The sequence below is a fragment of the Macrobrachium nipponense genome, chromosome 43 (assembly GCF_015104395.2).
Source record: "Macrobrachium nipponense isolate FS-2020 chromosome 43, ASM1510439v2, whole genome shotgun sequence".
NCBI classification, from domain to species: Eukaryota; Metazoa; Arthropoda; class Malacostraca; order Decapoda; family Palaemonidae; genus Macrobrachium; species Macrobrachium nipponense.
This window is the reverse complement of record NC_061104.1, coordinates 41,823,611-41,841,074: the sequence shown is the minus strand read 5'-3', so window position 1 is coordinate 41,841,074 and position 17,464 is coordinate 41,823,611. Positions and strand designations below refer to the sequence as shown.

General features: G+C 36.1%; 1 protein-coding gene across 1 annotated transcript in view; it reads left to right on the top strand.

Moving 5' to 3' along the window:
• The window catches only part of LOC135213900 (uncharacterized), a 400,066-nt gene that overhangs the window by 79,094 nt on the left and 303,508 nt on the right, over positions 1 to 17,464 (top strand). The gene's annotated exons all lie outside the window — the stretch shown is intronic.

Sequence of the window (17,464 nt, the reverse complement as noted above, 5' to 3'; positions counted from 1 at the left end):
CACTATTCATGAGGAACAAGCCCACAGGAGGTCATTGACTTGGAATTCCAGCTTCGAAAGTGTACGGTGTTCGTTTGGAAGTGGTAAGAGGAGGTTAATGGAAATACTGAAAGAAGTGATCTCGCTCATTAAAAAAACAGAATTTAAACGCAAAATAAACTTGTCCATGATATAAATACTGGTTATAGTTGACAAACTCTCTCTCTTAGTGTAGAGAAAAGCACTGACATAGACACCGTCGGGAGAACAGGTTACATTTTGACGGAAGTACCGAAAAGCGATAGAGGAAACTTGGGAAAAGTTATCTTCAGGGAAGTCGCCGGAATCATTGGAGTTTTCGTGAAATGTTTTCATTCGTCTCCGGACGTAGCAATCGTCGTCTTAATGTCTTCCCTTACGTTTCATGAAATAGTTGAGGTATCTGGAGCTACTTTAAGAACTAGTAGTAGAGCTATTTAGAACTACTTTGTGGAGCGGATAAAGCTATATATTTTCTCTGCAAACGAAGGCTTTTGTTTTAGAAATGCTGCGAAAAGTGAGTGACAAGAGACTGCAGTTACATTCCGGGAGATATATTTGATGGGGGGAAAGTAACTCAATTTCAACTTTTTTTTTTTTTTTTTTTTACTGGTCGTCGGGGGGTGATGTAATAACTCATTTCAAAAGGAACCATTATGCAAGGGAAAATAGTGATGAGGCGATTGTGTGTAAATACATGGTGCTGTGTGTACGTATGTATGTGTGCATGTATGTATTTATATGTATGTATGCATTCGGTGTTTTCCGTAATTGCGTCATAATAGAAGAATCACATATCTCTTCGTCCTATAAAAATTCATTTAGGTTTTATTCAATTCCTTTTAAAATTTAGTTTCACGTTATTATATTTTCATATGAGGGTTTTCTCTGTAGTGCTTAAAGAAATATCTAGGTGCGCCTTAATGCTTGAAAAACTATCAGTGCAAGAATTAGAATTTTCCATCGTTTTATAGTGACGCTGCTTTGAAAATCTATTGACGTCTGTTTTAAATTCATTGCTGATGTTGAGATAATAAAGTTAACTGTTTATAAAAGACGAAATGTTTACATTTCTTCGCTTGGCAATTTGCCTACGAAGTGGAATATTTTGCCTTATGTGAATATATGAGTATAGTACATTTAAATTCGTGGATCAAGTCAAGATTAGCGAACCCACTATTTTTTAATGACATATTATATATATATATATATATATATATATATATATATATATATATATATATATATATATATATATATATAATATTGTCTTGGAAAATAGTGGGTTTGCTAATCTTGACATGATCCACGAATTTAAATGTACCATATATATATTTATATATATATATATATATATATATATATATATAGATATATATATATATATATGTATATATATATCAAAGTGGTATCATATTGTCTTGAAAAATAATGGGTTCGGTAATCCAGACATGATCCAAATTCGTCCATGTTTTTGACGAACTGGTGTATCCCATTTAAAAAAAAAAACTATGAGTTTTCCAGCCTAAATGTCTCAGTTTGTGACATTTCATAACACCAAAATTTCTTTCATCTGTCAGCGTTGTCACATTTTCCCCCCACCAAATTTCCTCAGAAGATGAGCTAATTAGTCCTGAATCATATAAAAATCTCTGAAGCCCATTTTATCAGAATGGGCAAAGAATGGCCTACGCCAGTTCGTCAGACTAGGGACGAATTGTTCTATGGCACTTGACTTTTTTAGCCAAGACTTAATCAGTGATGTTTGTATTGATGTGTGAACGTTTGTGATCATTGGACAAGTTTTATTTTTTTCGACGATCTCTCTCTCTCTCTCTCTCTCTCTCTCTCTCTCTCTCTCTCTCTCTCACACACACACACACACACACAAAGGCATTGCTTAATGAGCAATTAGTGAAAATAATGGAGACAGAAAGAAACCTCTCTCTCTCTCTCTCTCTCTCTCTCTCTCTCTCTCTCTCTCTCTCTCTCTCTCATCCAAGAGAAAATGTATAATTGCGCATCATTCTGTATAACGTATATATCTTGACCATGTCAACACATCCTATATGAACTCGGTCGCCCTTACTATCTTGTCAGGAACAAAGTTACAATTGCTCTTATCACTTTGAATTAACATATATACAGGGTATCCATAAAGTCCCAGTACCATTCTGAGCAATAAATACTTGTTATGGTACTGGGACTTTATGGACACCCTGTACGTCTACTAAGAATAAATATAAGAACTGCGGTCATCTGAACCTCCCAGATTTATTCGTGTACGAATCGAGATAGATGTTTGTTCCAGGACCCTGGTTTGTTCTGGGCTACGGTACGTCGATATAAATCATAGCAGCAGAGAGCTTGGCTGTAAAACATGAAGACACTTTATCATGGACATGTGTAAAGTCCGAAACTCCTTTTTTTCTATTTGTTTTTCTCTCGTTTTTCTTTGATGATTTATGATCCCATTGGCGGAGAAAGGATGCTGCCACTATGATGATGATCTCGCCAGGCAGATGAACGATCTGTACAAGTGGCCAATCGGGCCAGCTATTTTCTTCTTCAGATTGGTCCTTTCCGCCAGTTCTGTTCATGAAGTACTTTAATGGTAACTTTGAAGTTTATAAGGTCCTAAACGCAATTCTGTAGTATAAAACTCAAGCTTTAAGAGGCATTACCGAAACTTTTTTTATAAGGAAAATATTTTTTTCAATCATTAGAAAACCTTCGATGTACGAGCATCATAATTCCAGTATATTTCAGGCTATTGTAAATCGTGAATTTAAAATCACTTCGTCTTTTGTTTATTCCGTCTGAAAGTGAACTTGTGAAGTCTTGAATTTTTCCACCTTTTGACATTGAATGTTTGCTGGCTTACTTTACATCAATTTACATTCTTATGTACATGAAACGTGTTGCAATACTGTCCTTTGCTTGTTTCTACCCGGGAATAGAAATAACTTAAAACCTACGTTATTTGGGTTTGGGTGTTGTGAACAGGAATAAATCATTATCGTGTACTGCATAAAGGACTCTTTACTTCCTCTCTCTCGTTAAACCTGTTTAATTGAAAAATTTAAAGCAGATAATCAGCTTCATATAGAGCAAAACTTTCCTGTTTTTTCCTTTCTAGTTTATAGTTTCTCTCTCTCTCTCTCTCTCTCTCTCTCTCTCTCTCTCTCTCTCTCTCTCTCTCTCTCGTACAACCTGTTTACTTGAAAAATTTAAAGCAAATAATTAGTTTCATCTAGAGCAAAAATTTCATGATTTTCCTCTCTCTCTCTCTCTCTCTCTCTCTCTCTCTCTCTCTCTCTCTCTCTCTCTCTCTCTCTCTCTTCCCCTTTCCTTGTCCTTTTATTAAGATCAAACTTCATTGCTCGCCCCATCCCCTTCTCTCAGTCAGGGCTTTGCCGTTATTAACCGTTTTGGCCTATAGATATTTTTACGGTTGCTATGGGGCTTGATTGAAACGCCATTGCTTTTATATTTACTCTCTCTCTCTCTCTCTCTCTCTCTCTCTCTCTCTCTCTCTCTACATTGTGAAATAGAGATTGGCAGGTTTGATTCTGTTAATTATTCTACAGTGAGAAAGAATTCTATGTAAGACTGTCAAATTACTCTACGGAAGAAACGTTGAACTTTATGATTCTGGTGTTGAATCTTGTGGTATTTTAATCCAGTATTTATGCTACGGAGTTTTGTCTGTGAGGAACCAGAAAAATAATATTGTAATTTTGGACCAATTAGCCTGAATATTTTATTTTTATTTATCAATACCAGCCCATTCCAATGATTAGCCATCTATTCAAGTCCCTTATCCCAAGTTCTAGCCACTTAATTTGCAAATACTTTAACCAAGATCCCAATAGTTTCATGTGCTAGTCCCCTAACCTATGTTCAAATGGTTTAATGTGTGAAAAGTTTAACCTTGGTTCAAGTGATATAACGTTCAAGATCTTTAACCTTTGTTAAAGTGACAGTGGAAATTCTTTAACCCTTAGTTAAAGTAATATGAGACTGAAGTCCTGACATTGTTATTGAAATGATACATTGTTCCAGGCTTGTAACAGCTTGACCAATTAATAGTTTGATCAAGGGAGAAAACGTGAAAGGCTTTTTGATGTTTTTTTTAATAAAGATTTAAATTGTTAAAGCGATGTAACGCATAACCCTTTAACATTCTTGCAAATGACGCAACTGCGAAGTTCAAAACCTTCATTTCAAATAGAGATTATTTGCAAATACTTTGACCTTGATATAGCCTTTGAAAATGTCGTTAATTTGACAGTTACGTCGTAGTTTCTAGAAAAATATGTAGTCTATTGGTCTTAAAGGAATACTTGTACTAATATTCAACGCCACCTAATTAAGAGTTTTTTTGTGAATCACAAAGTTGAAGTAAAAATAAAATGTAAGTTGCAATATTTCTTGGAGATTTTAGTCAACAGTGCGTGTGCTGTGCTGTGCTGTGGAGGCCGAAATATTAAATAACTACCTCAAGTGTTGCTGTATTTATTTAATGGGAATCGCATTATTAGTTTTCTGTACAAAAAGAAAAAAAAAAAAAAAAACTACTGAGATGGCTATTTGTCTGCCCGTCTGCGCTTTTTCTGTCCGCCCTCAGGTCTTAAAAACTGCTGAGACTAGAGGGATGCAAACTGGTATGTTGAACATCCACCCTCCAGTCATCAAACACATCAAATTGCAGCCCTCTAGCCTGAGTAGTTTTTACTTTATGTAAGGTTAAAGTTAGCCAATTCGTGCGTCTGGCACCTCCGCTATAGGTGCCAACAACACAGGGCACCACCGGGCCGTGGCTGAGAGTTTCATACAGCATTATACGCTGCACAAAAAACTCGATCATGTCGAAGAAACTTCAGCACATTTTTTTACTTGTTCTTTCATATTCTGGAAAGTTGCGAAAGACTGGGTTTTCAAGGTAACGTAGAGTAGCTCTCAGATGCCTAATATGACCTGATATCATAGGCAGGAGGAGAGGAAGTTCTGGAAAGAGGCGCTGGAATGCCGGGGCCTCCACGTCTGAGAAGCTCTTAGAGAGTTCCTGGAAGACTGGAAGTAAGAATAGCACAGGAGATGATTCGACGTGATGCCGGTGAGCCTTTTGCGTAGGTTTAAAAAGGCTATTATCGTGAAAGTTATTTGTGCAGGGGATTCATTCACGATTAGCAACTTAAGTGTGAATATGTCAGTGATTATTGTTTTTATTTTCATTTGGGGCCACCCTCATGTAGGGGTGAGGCACATTGCTGAAAAAGATGCGATTAATTCGGTTATTGAAGTTCTGCGTGAGTGGCTGTTTGCCATTAATGCCCATTGTTAGTGTCGGGGTAAGCCAATCAGATGTTGCGGGTTCGCGTCATGTGAATAGGTTGCGTCTACTGAATACCCACCTTATGAGAAAAATAACTTTCTACATTAGTTAAATGATTTTTCATACTAACACGAGTTCTGACAATCGAAAGCATCTACGCAAGTGACGTATTGGATCATTCTAGACTTAAACTTCAAATAACCCTTTCAATTTTGTTGAATTTTTATACTCATTTTTCGCGCGTATTTCGTTTGAGAGCGTTGGACGCTGGTAGCTATAACGTCGCTTAATAGAATATGCAGTACACCATTTTTCTGTAATTGCTTTGACCTAAACTGTTTTTCCTGACGTGATGAAATTTTTAGCCTTTTTCCTTTGGCAACCACTCTCTCTCTCTCTCTCTCTCTCTCTCTCTCTCTCTCTCTCTCTCTCTCTCTCTCGATTACTTCCCTCTACCGCCAATTCAATTTTCGCATTGTTATTGGTCACCCCCATTTTTTTGCGCTTTTAGTTTTGCGTCTTTCCATTCGTTCCGTCTTGAGTGTTGTTTACTTATTTTTGTGTTTGGTGGGACGATTATAATGATTTCTTAGTTGGCCTGATTGTTGGTTTTTCGTTTTGTGGTCGAGTGGAAGGTTGAATCACTGGGGCCACCTTAATATATCTGTTTTCCCTGTAATGCAGCTTTGTATGAAGTCATTTCTTTTATGAAGTGACTTCGAGACTAAATTTGTGTAATTGATCTTCTGGCGTTCGAGACCTCATACGTGCAAATAATCTGCAGTGTATTAGTAAGTACGTTTTTACTCAATCGAGTTCAGTGCAAATACACTTTTTAATATGGTTTTATAAGAAATTATATATTAATATCCCGGAATCGTTCGGTGCCTTTGGCCTTTATTGATGTATCTGAAGTTATATCATGTTTTGTTTGACACAAATTAAACTATCCCTTGTGGATTGCTTCACTTCGACATGTCAATGAAATACTAACGCATGGCATGGCACGCCTCTGTTGATTAGTCGACTAGAATCCAGAGGTCCATAGTAGGTCTCATTTCATCTGCAACATCCTGATTACCACCAAAATAATGTATTTTCCCCTCTGTAGCTGAATCGTTATCATTTCTCCTACACCACTCTGCATTTCGTTATCAAAATTGCAGGCCCCGTAGGAGTCGGTGGTGTAGTGCCGTCTGTGCATATCATGCGGTGCACTGTAGGCATTTCTTAAGGTTCTTTGCAGCGTGTCTTCGGCCCGTAGCTGCAACCCCTTTCATTCCTTTTACTGTGCCTCCTTTCATCTCTTTCTTCCGTTGTACTTTCCACCTTCTTCTAACAATTGGTTCATAGTGCAACTGAAGGGGTTTCATCCTGTTTCACTTTTCAAACCTTTTACTGTCAATTTCTGTTTCAGCGCTGAATGACCTCACAGGTCTAAATTCTGTATTCAATTCAATCAAATTGCAGGGGGCTTATTATCCTATTTTCGAGATTTTTTCTTTCTTTTTTGGGCGTGTTATGCCGGGTCCTTCTTTTATATTTACTTCCTTAACGGTGCAAGCTGAGCGCGATTGTAATTCTGTTGTCGCCCCACTTACAGCTCTCGATCTCCAAATACAGAACAATTCGTATTTTCGACGCGAACTCTTGATGTTTTTTTCGCCCTCTTGCTTTGGTAAAGAGCGTCCATTTGGGCGAGTTAACAGGTATTTCGTGTGATGATTCGACGAAAGTTTTTTCCAGAGTGTCAGTCTTCGCTTCATTTTGTCGATTTTTATTCAACAGATGTTTATTTTTTGGTGAGGAGATTGACGAAGAGACAATCTTAAGTTGGAAGGATTTCGACTTGATCAGGGAAAACTCTCCCTCCTGTTTGCATAATGATATAAATTGACAGTGGTAGAAGTTGGCCTTAGGAAAGGAGTATCAGTATTTTCAACTATTTTTGGGATTCTACGCGATAATACAAACTGGCAACATGCGTGCTTGTTGTGCCAGGCTTTACTTTACGATTATAAATGTATAGTATTGGACGCGTGTTTATTTTTTACTTGTTTGGTCAATTGAGGAGCATTAAATGGGATCCTACTTTGACCTGTTTTTTGACCTGTTTATGTCGTCTCGTGTGACACATGACCCATTCGTAATCTCTAATCTCATCAAGACTGGAGCAATAACGTCCAAAGTTTTCTCATATGATGTCGCCATAGCCCGCTTTATTGGGGAAAATAATATAAAAAGTTTCGTGGAAGTGACTCCTTATATCGCAGTTTTTCGTCTATTTTTGTTTTTTGTCTTTCTTTTACGGGTTTGTCTTGCAAACTCAACTTATATTTTGGTCGTTATCATTGGTAAATAGCTTTGTTTATTGGGCTTAATGACTAGGACTATGATACTAATGAATTGCAGGTCTTGTAGGGTAACTTATAATACAGCCTTCCTAGGAACTTATGCTACGTTTGCAGGAAATGCTGTAGGTTTTTTGTCATCATAAATAATGAGTTAACGAGGATAGCAAACTTTTCCCCAAACATATGCCGAGACCCGGAAGTTTAGACCATACTGGTGTCTCAGAAATATATATATATATATATATATATATATATATATATATATATATATATATATATATATATATATATATATATATATGTATATATATATATATATATATATATATCTATATATATATATATATAGATATATATATATAGGTATATGGATATATATATTATATATATACATAGATATATATGTAAATATAATTTATTTATTTTTATTTGTGCCCCTGTAGGATACGCATGTCCTTGCTAGAAAGAAGACACACCCATAGCGGTGAAAAAGTAAGACCTAATTCCGAGTGAAGCTTTAGCAGCCATCCTCTCTCGAAAGGATGGCTACTTTGCGCAGAGAAACAGAAGTTGGTTGCAAATTCCAAAGCCCGTAGATAGTGATAATAAGATCATTGTTGGTGTTGTTGATTATAGTCTGTTTCCCGAAAAATGAATTTGATTTTACCTCTACTGTGTTCGGCAGTGTCCTTGTTTGGTAGTATACATTCGCGTATCGCTGTCATTTGTCTTAAAAAATATTGTAGTGCTGGGACGTTTCGTTCCTTTCTAACATAACTTTTCCTGTCATTAACGCTGGTGTTCATATTTCACGCAAGGCTATTTTATTGTTATCGTTATTTCTGCAGTCGCTCATGTTTCATTGTCAAGGTGATGTTTATCATTGGTTTATTGTCTTTTGCATGATTTTATGATCCAGTGTTTGCAATGTGATTCGATATGTTGTGTGATTTCAGGTTGGGATGTGTTCTAGTGAATAGTTTAGTTTGATTTATTAATTTATTTTTTCTTTTTAATGAGTGAGTCCTCTTCTTTCTGTATTTCTCTTTACCTTCTTTTACTTCCTAATGGATAATTTATAATCATAAAATCCGAGTGGAATTTGTTTGTCCTCTGTGACAGTAGGGGAGACGTGACACAGCCACCCATCTCCTTGCTAACCGGTTTGTCCGGCCCGGGTGGGACCGGGTAGGTAGGCGAACGGGAGGGTATAGGGGGACATCTACCCTCCTCATGCAAACCTGTTTGTCCGCCCTGGGTGGGGCGTGACAGGCAAGGGATCGGGAGGGTAGGAGAGACAGCAGAGAAGCAAATCCATTTATTTAAATTTTAAAATTTCAATATATGTACATTTACATAACTGTGGATTTGTTTCTCCATTTGAAGACTCGTGCTACTATGAGTATTTTTTTAATATGAATAATAATAATAAAATAATAATAATAATAATAATAATAATAATAATAGCAAAGAAAAATTGAGTCATGCTTTCATTTGCCTGTGATCATTGCCGCTGCTTTTTTCAATTTAATCAGTCTATCAATCTATCAATTAATCGTCTCCTGCCGTCGGTCTCTACGCAGCTTCGTCCGAGGAGCCAATGAAAGGATTCCCTTTAAACATTTTGGCGATTCGTCGACGATCAAAGACTAATTAATTGGATGCTTTGAATCTCAGCATTCTGGGGATTAAGTGCAGGAAGCTTCAGAAAGCCCTTCGAAGGAGACACTTCGAGTAGAACAACCTTAGCTATTTAGAAACAATCCCACCGGGGTTATTATTATACATTATTCAGCGGCGTGAGAATAAAGTGGCCCACGTATGACAGGTATAATAGCCGCCGACTACACCCAAATTTGCAGACGGTAGCTACATGTCTACCCGCTCAGGGGGATCAAAGGGTAATTAATTGGGTTTTCGGAATCGTTTGGTTCCGTGAATTTCGCAGTTGACAGTTCTGGGTCAGTGTGACGTCGTCTCTTTAAAGCGCTGTGTCCAAATATCCCAATTTTCGTGATTAATTTTTTTATTCATTTTTAATTATCTTTTATAATTTGTTTTATTTTTTATTTATCTTTTTATACTTTGAAAGTTTTTTGTGTGTATCCTTTTATATACCTTTTTATACTTAGAAATCTTTTTTTTTGTGTGATCTTTTATTTATCTTTTTATATTTTGAAAGTTTTTTGTGTGTTTTATCTGACAGTTGACAGTTCTAGGTCAGTGTGACGTCGTTTTAAAGCGTTGTGTCCAAATGTCCCAATTTTCCTGATTGACATACTGTTGTTTTTTTTAATTTATTTATCTTTTTACACTTTGAAGGGTTTTTTTTGTTTGTATTCTTTTATTTGTCTTTTAATACCTTGAAATGTTTTTGTGTGTATCTCTTATTCACCTTTTTATACTTTGAAAGGTTTTTGTGTGTATTCTTTTATTCAGCTTTTTATACACTTTAAAAGGTTTTTGTGTGTGATTTTTCTTTCACCTTTTATACTCTGAGAGGTTTTTTGTGTGCATCTCTTATTCGCCTTCTTATACTTTGGAAGTTTTATTTCTTGGTTTATAAGCTGTCTACTTTTCTATCCTGTGGCATCGTTGTTTTGTTTCTATCTGGTAGAATCTTGTATCTCTTCTGTGGAAGCTTTGTGTCTTTTATTACACCTTTCCAGTTGTAAGTAGTGTTGCTGGTATCTCTGTTCAGAAGAAGCTTTATAAATTGTTGTGTCTGAAGGAAGCTATATTTATCATTCTCTGTTGTGGAAGTGCCTCTTCATCACTCTTGTATTTTAGAAGCGTTGTTTTTGTTTTCTGTGTGTCGTTAAAACTATATTTATCGTTTTATTCTTTAGAAGCTCGTCCGTTGGTGAAAGCTTTTATCATTTTGTGCTTTAAAAACATTGTTTACATTTTGGTTCTGTGAAGGCTCTTTAGTTTTATAATGCGTATAAACTTTGCGCATCTTTCTGTTCCGCGGAACCTTGCTTAAGCAAGGTGATGGCATTTTAGTCTTTTCCATCCAGTTAAGTATGCATTATTAAAAGAATTAATAATGTAACAGGCCTTTTAGAATTTTATCTGGACGTAAAATTCCGAGGGCAATCCCATAATTTGGGCTCTCTATTGGTTTATATTTTACAATATTGCTATTATATTATTATGATGATGATGATTATTATTATTATTATTGATTATATTATTCTTTTATTATTCTTTTTATTTTATTATTATTATTCTTATTATTATTATTGAGGATTATTATTATTATATCTTATTATTATTATTATAGATTATTATCATTATTGTTATTATTATTATTATTATCATTATTATTATTATTATTCATAATTAAAATCCACAGTATTGTTAAAGGTATTCGTTTCTTCAGTAAGTAAATGCAAATAGGGAGAATATTTTCAACCAGTTAGCCTCTTTCTCTCTCTCTACTCTCTCTCTCTCTCTCTCTCTCTCTCTCATCTTGTTATCGGGATAAGAATTCCGCTGAAATAAAGTTCTGTGTTTGAATTGTTGCATCTCCAGCTCTTGTTGATGCCGTTTTCGTTGATTCTTGTTTTGCAGTCGTAGCGAGGGAGAATTGCATTACTCCCAATAATTCCTGCCCTTTGGTTTCACAAAGTTTTAGATTTTTACGCATTTGCTTATGCATATATGTTGATATTTTCAGCCATTCTTATTATGAAGGGGTTAAGTTAATTGTTCTTTTTTGGTGCGTGTAAATTTCCACTGTATAAAAATTATTGTGAAGATTGAGTTGTTCTGGGTGTGTGTGTGGGTGTTTGTGTGTCCTTTACCTTACCTTACCTTACCTTACAGTTCGTTCGGGTTGCCCCAGGTCCCTCAGTGTGAGGCGCCTCTAATGTCTACCAGAGAGTTGCTAGTACATCTTCCGGTATATTTTGCATCTTCCCAATCTTGGATGGTCTGGGATGCAGTTTAGATATTTGTCGAGCTTATTCTTAAACACATCTACGCTCACTCCTGATATATTCCTCAGATGAGCTGGCAACGCATTGAATAGACGCTGCATTATCGATGCTGGTGCGTAGTGGATTAATGTCCTGTGTGCTTTCCTTATTTTTCCTGGTATAGTTTTGGGCACTATTAATCTACCTCTGCTTGCTCTTTCTGATATTTTTAGTTCCATGATATTTTCTGTTATTCCTTCTATCTGTTTCCATGCCTGAATTATCATGTAGCGTTCTCTTCTCCTTTCTAGACTATATAATTTTAAGGATTGTAGTCTTTCCCAGTAGTCTAGGTCCTTAACTTCTTCTATTCTAGCTGTAAAGGACCTTTGTACACTCTCTATTTGTGCAATATCCTTTTGATAGTGTGGGTACCATATCATATTGCAATATTCAAGTGGACTACGAACATATGTTTTATAAAGCATAATCATGTGTTCAGCTTTTCTTGTTTTGAAGTGCCGTAACAACATTCCCATTTTTGCTTTACATTTTGCCAACAGAATTGCTATTTGATCATTGCATAACATGTTCCTATTCATCATCACACCAAGGTCTTTAACTGCTTCCTTATTTGTGATTGTCTCATTATTAGGTCCCCTATATGCATATAGCTTTCCTTCTCTGTCTCCATAATTTATTGATTCAAATTTATCAGAGTTAAATACCATCCTATTTACCTCTGCCCAATCATATACTTTGTTAAGGTCTCTTTGTAGAGCGTTCCTATCTTCATCACAAGTAATTTCTCTACTTATTCTTGTGTCATCAGCGAAACTACTCACTACCGAATCCTTAACATTACTGTCTATGTCTTCAATCATAATAACAAACAATATTGCAGCTAGCACCGTACCTTGTGGCACACCGGATATTACCTTGGTTTCATCCGATTTCTCATCGTTTGCAATAACTATCTGTTTTCTGTTGTGTAAAAATTCTTTTAACCATCTTCCTACTTTATCTACGATATTGTGTTTTCTAATTTTCTTTGCTAATATATTATGGTCTACTTTGTCAAAAGCTTTTGCAAAGTCTAGATAAACCACATCTGTTTCATTTCCGCCCTTTTCATATTTTTGAATATGTTCTCACGGTGGACTAACAGTTGGGTTTGTGTACTTTTTCCGGGTACGAAACCGTGTTGTCCTATATTAAACAAATTATTTTTTATTAAAATGTTTCATAATATTTTTCTTCATTACCCTTTCATACACTTTCATAATATGTGATGTTAGACTCACAGGCCTATAATTACTTGCCTCTAGTCTTGATCCACTTTTGAAAGTAGGGGTGATATATGCTAATTTGTGCTCATCATAAATCTTGCCTGTATGTACACTTTGTCTTAATAATATTGCAAGTGGCTTTGCGATAGAATGAACTACTTTCTTTAACAAAATAGCAGGGACTCCATCCGGCCCTGCAGCAGCTCCATTTTTAATTTCATTAATTGCCTGCACAATACAGCTTCATTAATTTCTATGTCAGCTAAATATTCACTATTTTCTTCCCTTACTTCTATATCATTATCTTCATTATCTATTCTAGGGGTGAATTCTCTCTTATATCGTTCTGCAGTATGTTGCAAATTTCCTTTTTTCATTCGTTAATCTCCCTTCAATTCTCAGAGGGCCTATTTCTATTCTTCTTTTATTCATCTTCTTCGCATATGAGTATAATAGTTTGGGGTTTTGCTTGATATTTAATAGGGTTTTTTCTTCCAAGTCCCGTTTTTCATTTTCTTTTGATTGTATAATCTTTTGTTCTGCATTTCTATCTTACTTTTTAGTTCTATAACTTTCCATGCATTTTTTTCTTTTGCAAGACCTTTTTTTCCACTTTCTGATTTTCTGGAACAAGATCCTTCTGTCTCTTGGTATGCATGAATGATGTTTACTTTTCTTCTTCGGTATATATTTTTCCACTATTTTCTCCAATATTTTATATAATATCTCCGTATTTACCCTTATGTCATCACTTACGAAAATGTTATCCCAATCTTTGTTTAATTCTTCATTAATTTCTGACCATTTTATATTTTTACTGTAGAAGTTGTATTTTCCATATCCTTCCCACTTTTTCATTTCTTGCTTATCTCTATTTTCACTTGCTTTGGAATGAACTGTTAATTCTATGACATTATGGTCTGAAATACTCGCATTATAAACTATTATTTCTTTAACATAATTCATCTCGTTCACAAATACTAGGTCTAAAGTATTTTCCTTTCTTGTTGGCAGGTGATTTATTTGTTGAATGTTGTATTCTAGTAGCATATCTAATAGCTTTTCAAATTGCCTCTTATCTTCTGCACTACTATTACTCTCTTTTTATATGTATAAGTACAACCACAATCTCCTATTCGTTCTTTCCATTCTACGAAAGGAAAGTTGAAGTCACCAGATAGGAGAATAGTCCAGTCCTTGTGATTTCTACATATATCATCCAATTTTTCAATTATTAAGTCAAACTCTTTAGTATTAGGAGGTCTATATATTACTATGTTCATCCAATTTTTCAGATTCAAATTCTACCGCTATTAGTTCACATTCTGAGTTACTATATTTCTCATATATTTTTCCTTGTTTTTGTCTTTCCCATATATTGCGGTTCCCCTTGATTCCTATTTTTTCTATCTGATCTATAAGTTTGGAACCCTTTTATTTGATCATCATTCCCATCTCTGGGAATACCAGGTTTCACTTATATTCATTATATCTATTTTCTTTTCATTTTGGGTTAGTTCTTCTAAGTACTCTATTTTTCTTTTTGAGTTACTCGTAACTAAACCCTGCGCATTCATCACTCCTTCATTTAATACTGGTAGTAATAAGGATTTTCCCATGTCTCTTCCTGTTCTGGTATGTTGTTCTTTTTTCATTTCCAGAAATTCTGACATTAAAAAATCCAACTTTTCCATAATATTTGATCTTCCTTCATCATAATTATTCATTTTGTGTCTGAATCTGCAATCGTCGTTTCTGCAATATCCTCTTGCATAATAAATACAGTTATTATCTCTTGAGTAGAATTTCGGAGCTGATGCTTTGAAATTTTTTGCTGACACCTCTGCATATCTCATTGGTGGTTTGCTTTTCTCTTTTACCTGATATTCTTGATTTCTCTCTTTATTTGTTTCTTTCTTATTTTGGATTTTATTACTTGGTTGGTTATTTATTTGATTATGATTCATGGCTACAGGGTGCATATATTTGCATTTTTTGTCGAACTTACATCCTTTTCCTTCTTTTAGGTTTTTACATATTTTTGGATGCAGATCTCTGCAATCATCCCCATATCCATCTAAGTATGCACATTTACCATATATTTCATAGTTTTGACATATCTTAGGATGTTTGTAGTAACATCTTTCTCCAAATCTGCAATTCCCTCTTTTCAAAAGGTTGCAGATTTTGTCTTTCTTGTCTATTTTTTCCTCTTTCCCGTCATTGTGTAGATCTGGGTAGAGCCTCTTCGGGATTTGCTTTTCTGTTGTCATATCGTAATTTATTTCTTCGTAGGTATGCTGCTTTATTGCCTCATATGTAGTATCAATGAGTATCTCTGCATCCATACTTTTATCTTGTTCTTTGTTTTCCTTATTTTTTTCTGTCATTTCATTTTTGTTTACTTCTCTTCCGTTTTCCTCTTCTTCTTTTTTCTTCTTCTTCTTCCTCTTCCTCTTCTTCTTCATCCTCAACTATTTGTACATTCAATCTTGATTTAATAACATTGTCTATCCATGATAGACATGTTGAACAAAAAATTCTTGTATCTTTTCTCAAATCTTGTATTACCTCAGCACACTGTGGATGGGTCGGAATGTTGCATGCAGCACATTTTCTGATTAGGTTTTGTGGATTGACTATGCTATATCCAAACCTACCACAGTTTGCATGCTTTTGGCATTCTTTTTCCTAATGCATCAATTAGGATATTCACAAGATTCACCTTTTATTTGCATTTTCTTTGTCCGGAATATGTTGGTTTATGTATATTTTCTTTATGAGTCTCTTGACCACTTGGATTTTATTTGGAACTTCTTCAATTATTTTCAAGATGTTTTTCATTAGATTTGTTCCAGTTTGAAGGATTATATCCTTCTAATATATCTATGAATGCTTTTGTATCTTTTTTGTTAGGACTGTTGCTGATTTCATAGATGAGAAATGCCAGTTCCCTTCCTGCTACCTCATCGTATTGCGAATCTGCTAAACACGCCAAATTACGCCACCTCTTCCCGCAGTTGGAACTTACTGCCATCTTGTTCTGATTTATAGTATTACACTTGATAAACTAACTTAGAAGACGCTTTATCCTACTATTTTCACACTAATCTTATCACCGATAGTTCACGAACACTTCTAGATATTTCTCAAATTCTAGTCGTATGTTAAACTTGTGATATCTGTTGATTAATCTGACTTCACGCGGGTACGTCTCACCAAGCAAGATGGCTACTGAGAGAGAGAGAGAGAGAGCTGGTAGAAAACATTCCCCCTATTTTCATTAACTTACAGAAGAAACACAGTTAGCAGTTTGAATTGTTCTGAGAGAGAGAGAGAGAGAGAGAGAGAGAGAGAGAGAGAGAGAGAGAGAGAGAGAACATTCCCCTGGTGTTCATTAACTTACATGAGAAACACAGTTAGCAGTTTGAATTGTTCTTATAGAGAGAGAGAGAGAGAGAGAGAGAGAGAGAGAGAGCTGATGGAAAACATTCCACTCATTTTCATTAACTTACCGGAGAAACAGCAGTTTGAATAGTTCTTAGAGAGAGAGAGAGAGAGAGAGTCAAATTCCATTGTTTGTCCCTCAGAATGCGCGAAATACGACTTCACCTTTGAATTACTGTCCTTAAAAGACAAAATGACAGACTGACAGCCAGACAGAGGAAATCATCGAGATGGAAGATGGCGATGACGTCTGGTGCTGTCCCGCCCCTAATCCCTTGATCCGGAGTCTGGAGAGTCAGTTTGATCATCGTGTGATAGTTTGAGGGGAGAGAACCTCGACCTCCTCTGTCGCTGCCAGCCAGTTCGCCAGGCGATTAAACCTTCGCCTTTCGTCCCCTCTCTCTCACTTATTCGAACTCGCAGCCGCTCTCTCTCTCTCTCTGTTATTCGAACTCTCAGCTGGACGCGGAAAGGAATTTGGGTTTATTTCTTTAAAAGTCGGGTGCTGTTGTTGTTTTAGATTAAGCTGACCTTATGCCAGCACGGGCTTTTGCTCATAGAGCAGCCCGTAAAATAATTCACATTGACCTGAACTCTGATTTAAGTACCTGGTTGTCGGTCGCCTGTTGTGGGTCGCACCGGGAGTTGGGCTAGAGAAAAATGATGGTGGTAAGTGTGTTGTCAGCAAGTCTCCCAAGCTCCCCCCCCCCCCACCCCCCCCCACCCCCCCCCACCCCACCCCCACCCTTCCTACCCCTAAAACCCTTCCCCCTAAAAAATCAAATAATCGAAAACGGAAAGGGGGTGGACTATCTAATCTTCGCCCTACCGGCGTGAAAACCTCTCTCTCTCTCTCTCTCTCTCTCTCTCTCTCTCTCTCTCTCTCTCTCTTGATAGCTCCTTCCATGCCGACGCCGCCTCGCAGTGATTGATATCTTTATCTAGCACTTCGACTTTAACACATTTGGGTCGTTAGCGGAAAAGCGGGTCATACTCCGCAGGCCTTTGCACTTCGCTTTTACCTTAATGGGATGTGTTTTTGCAGCTTTTTTTTTGTGTTAAGAAAATGAATTGTTTCTTCTTCGGGAATGAAGC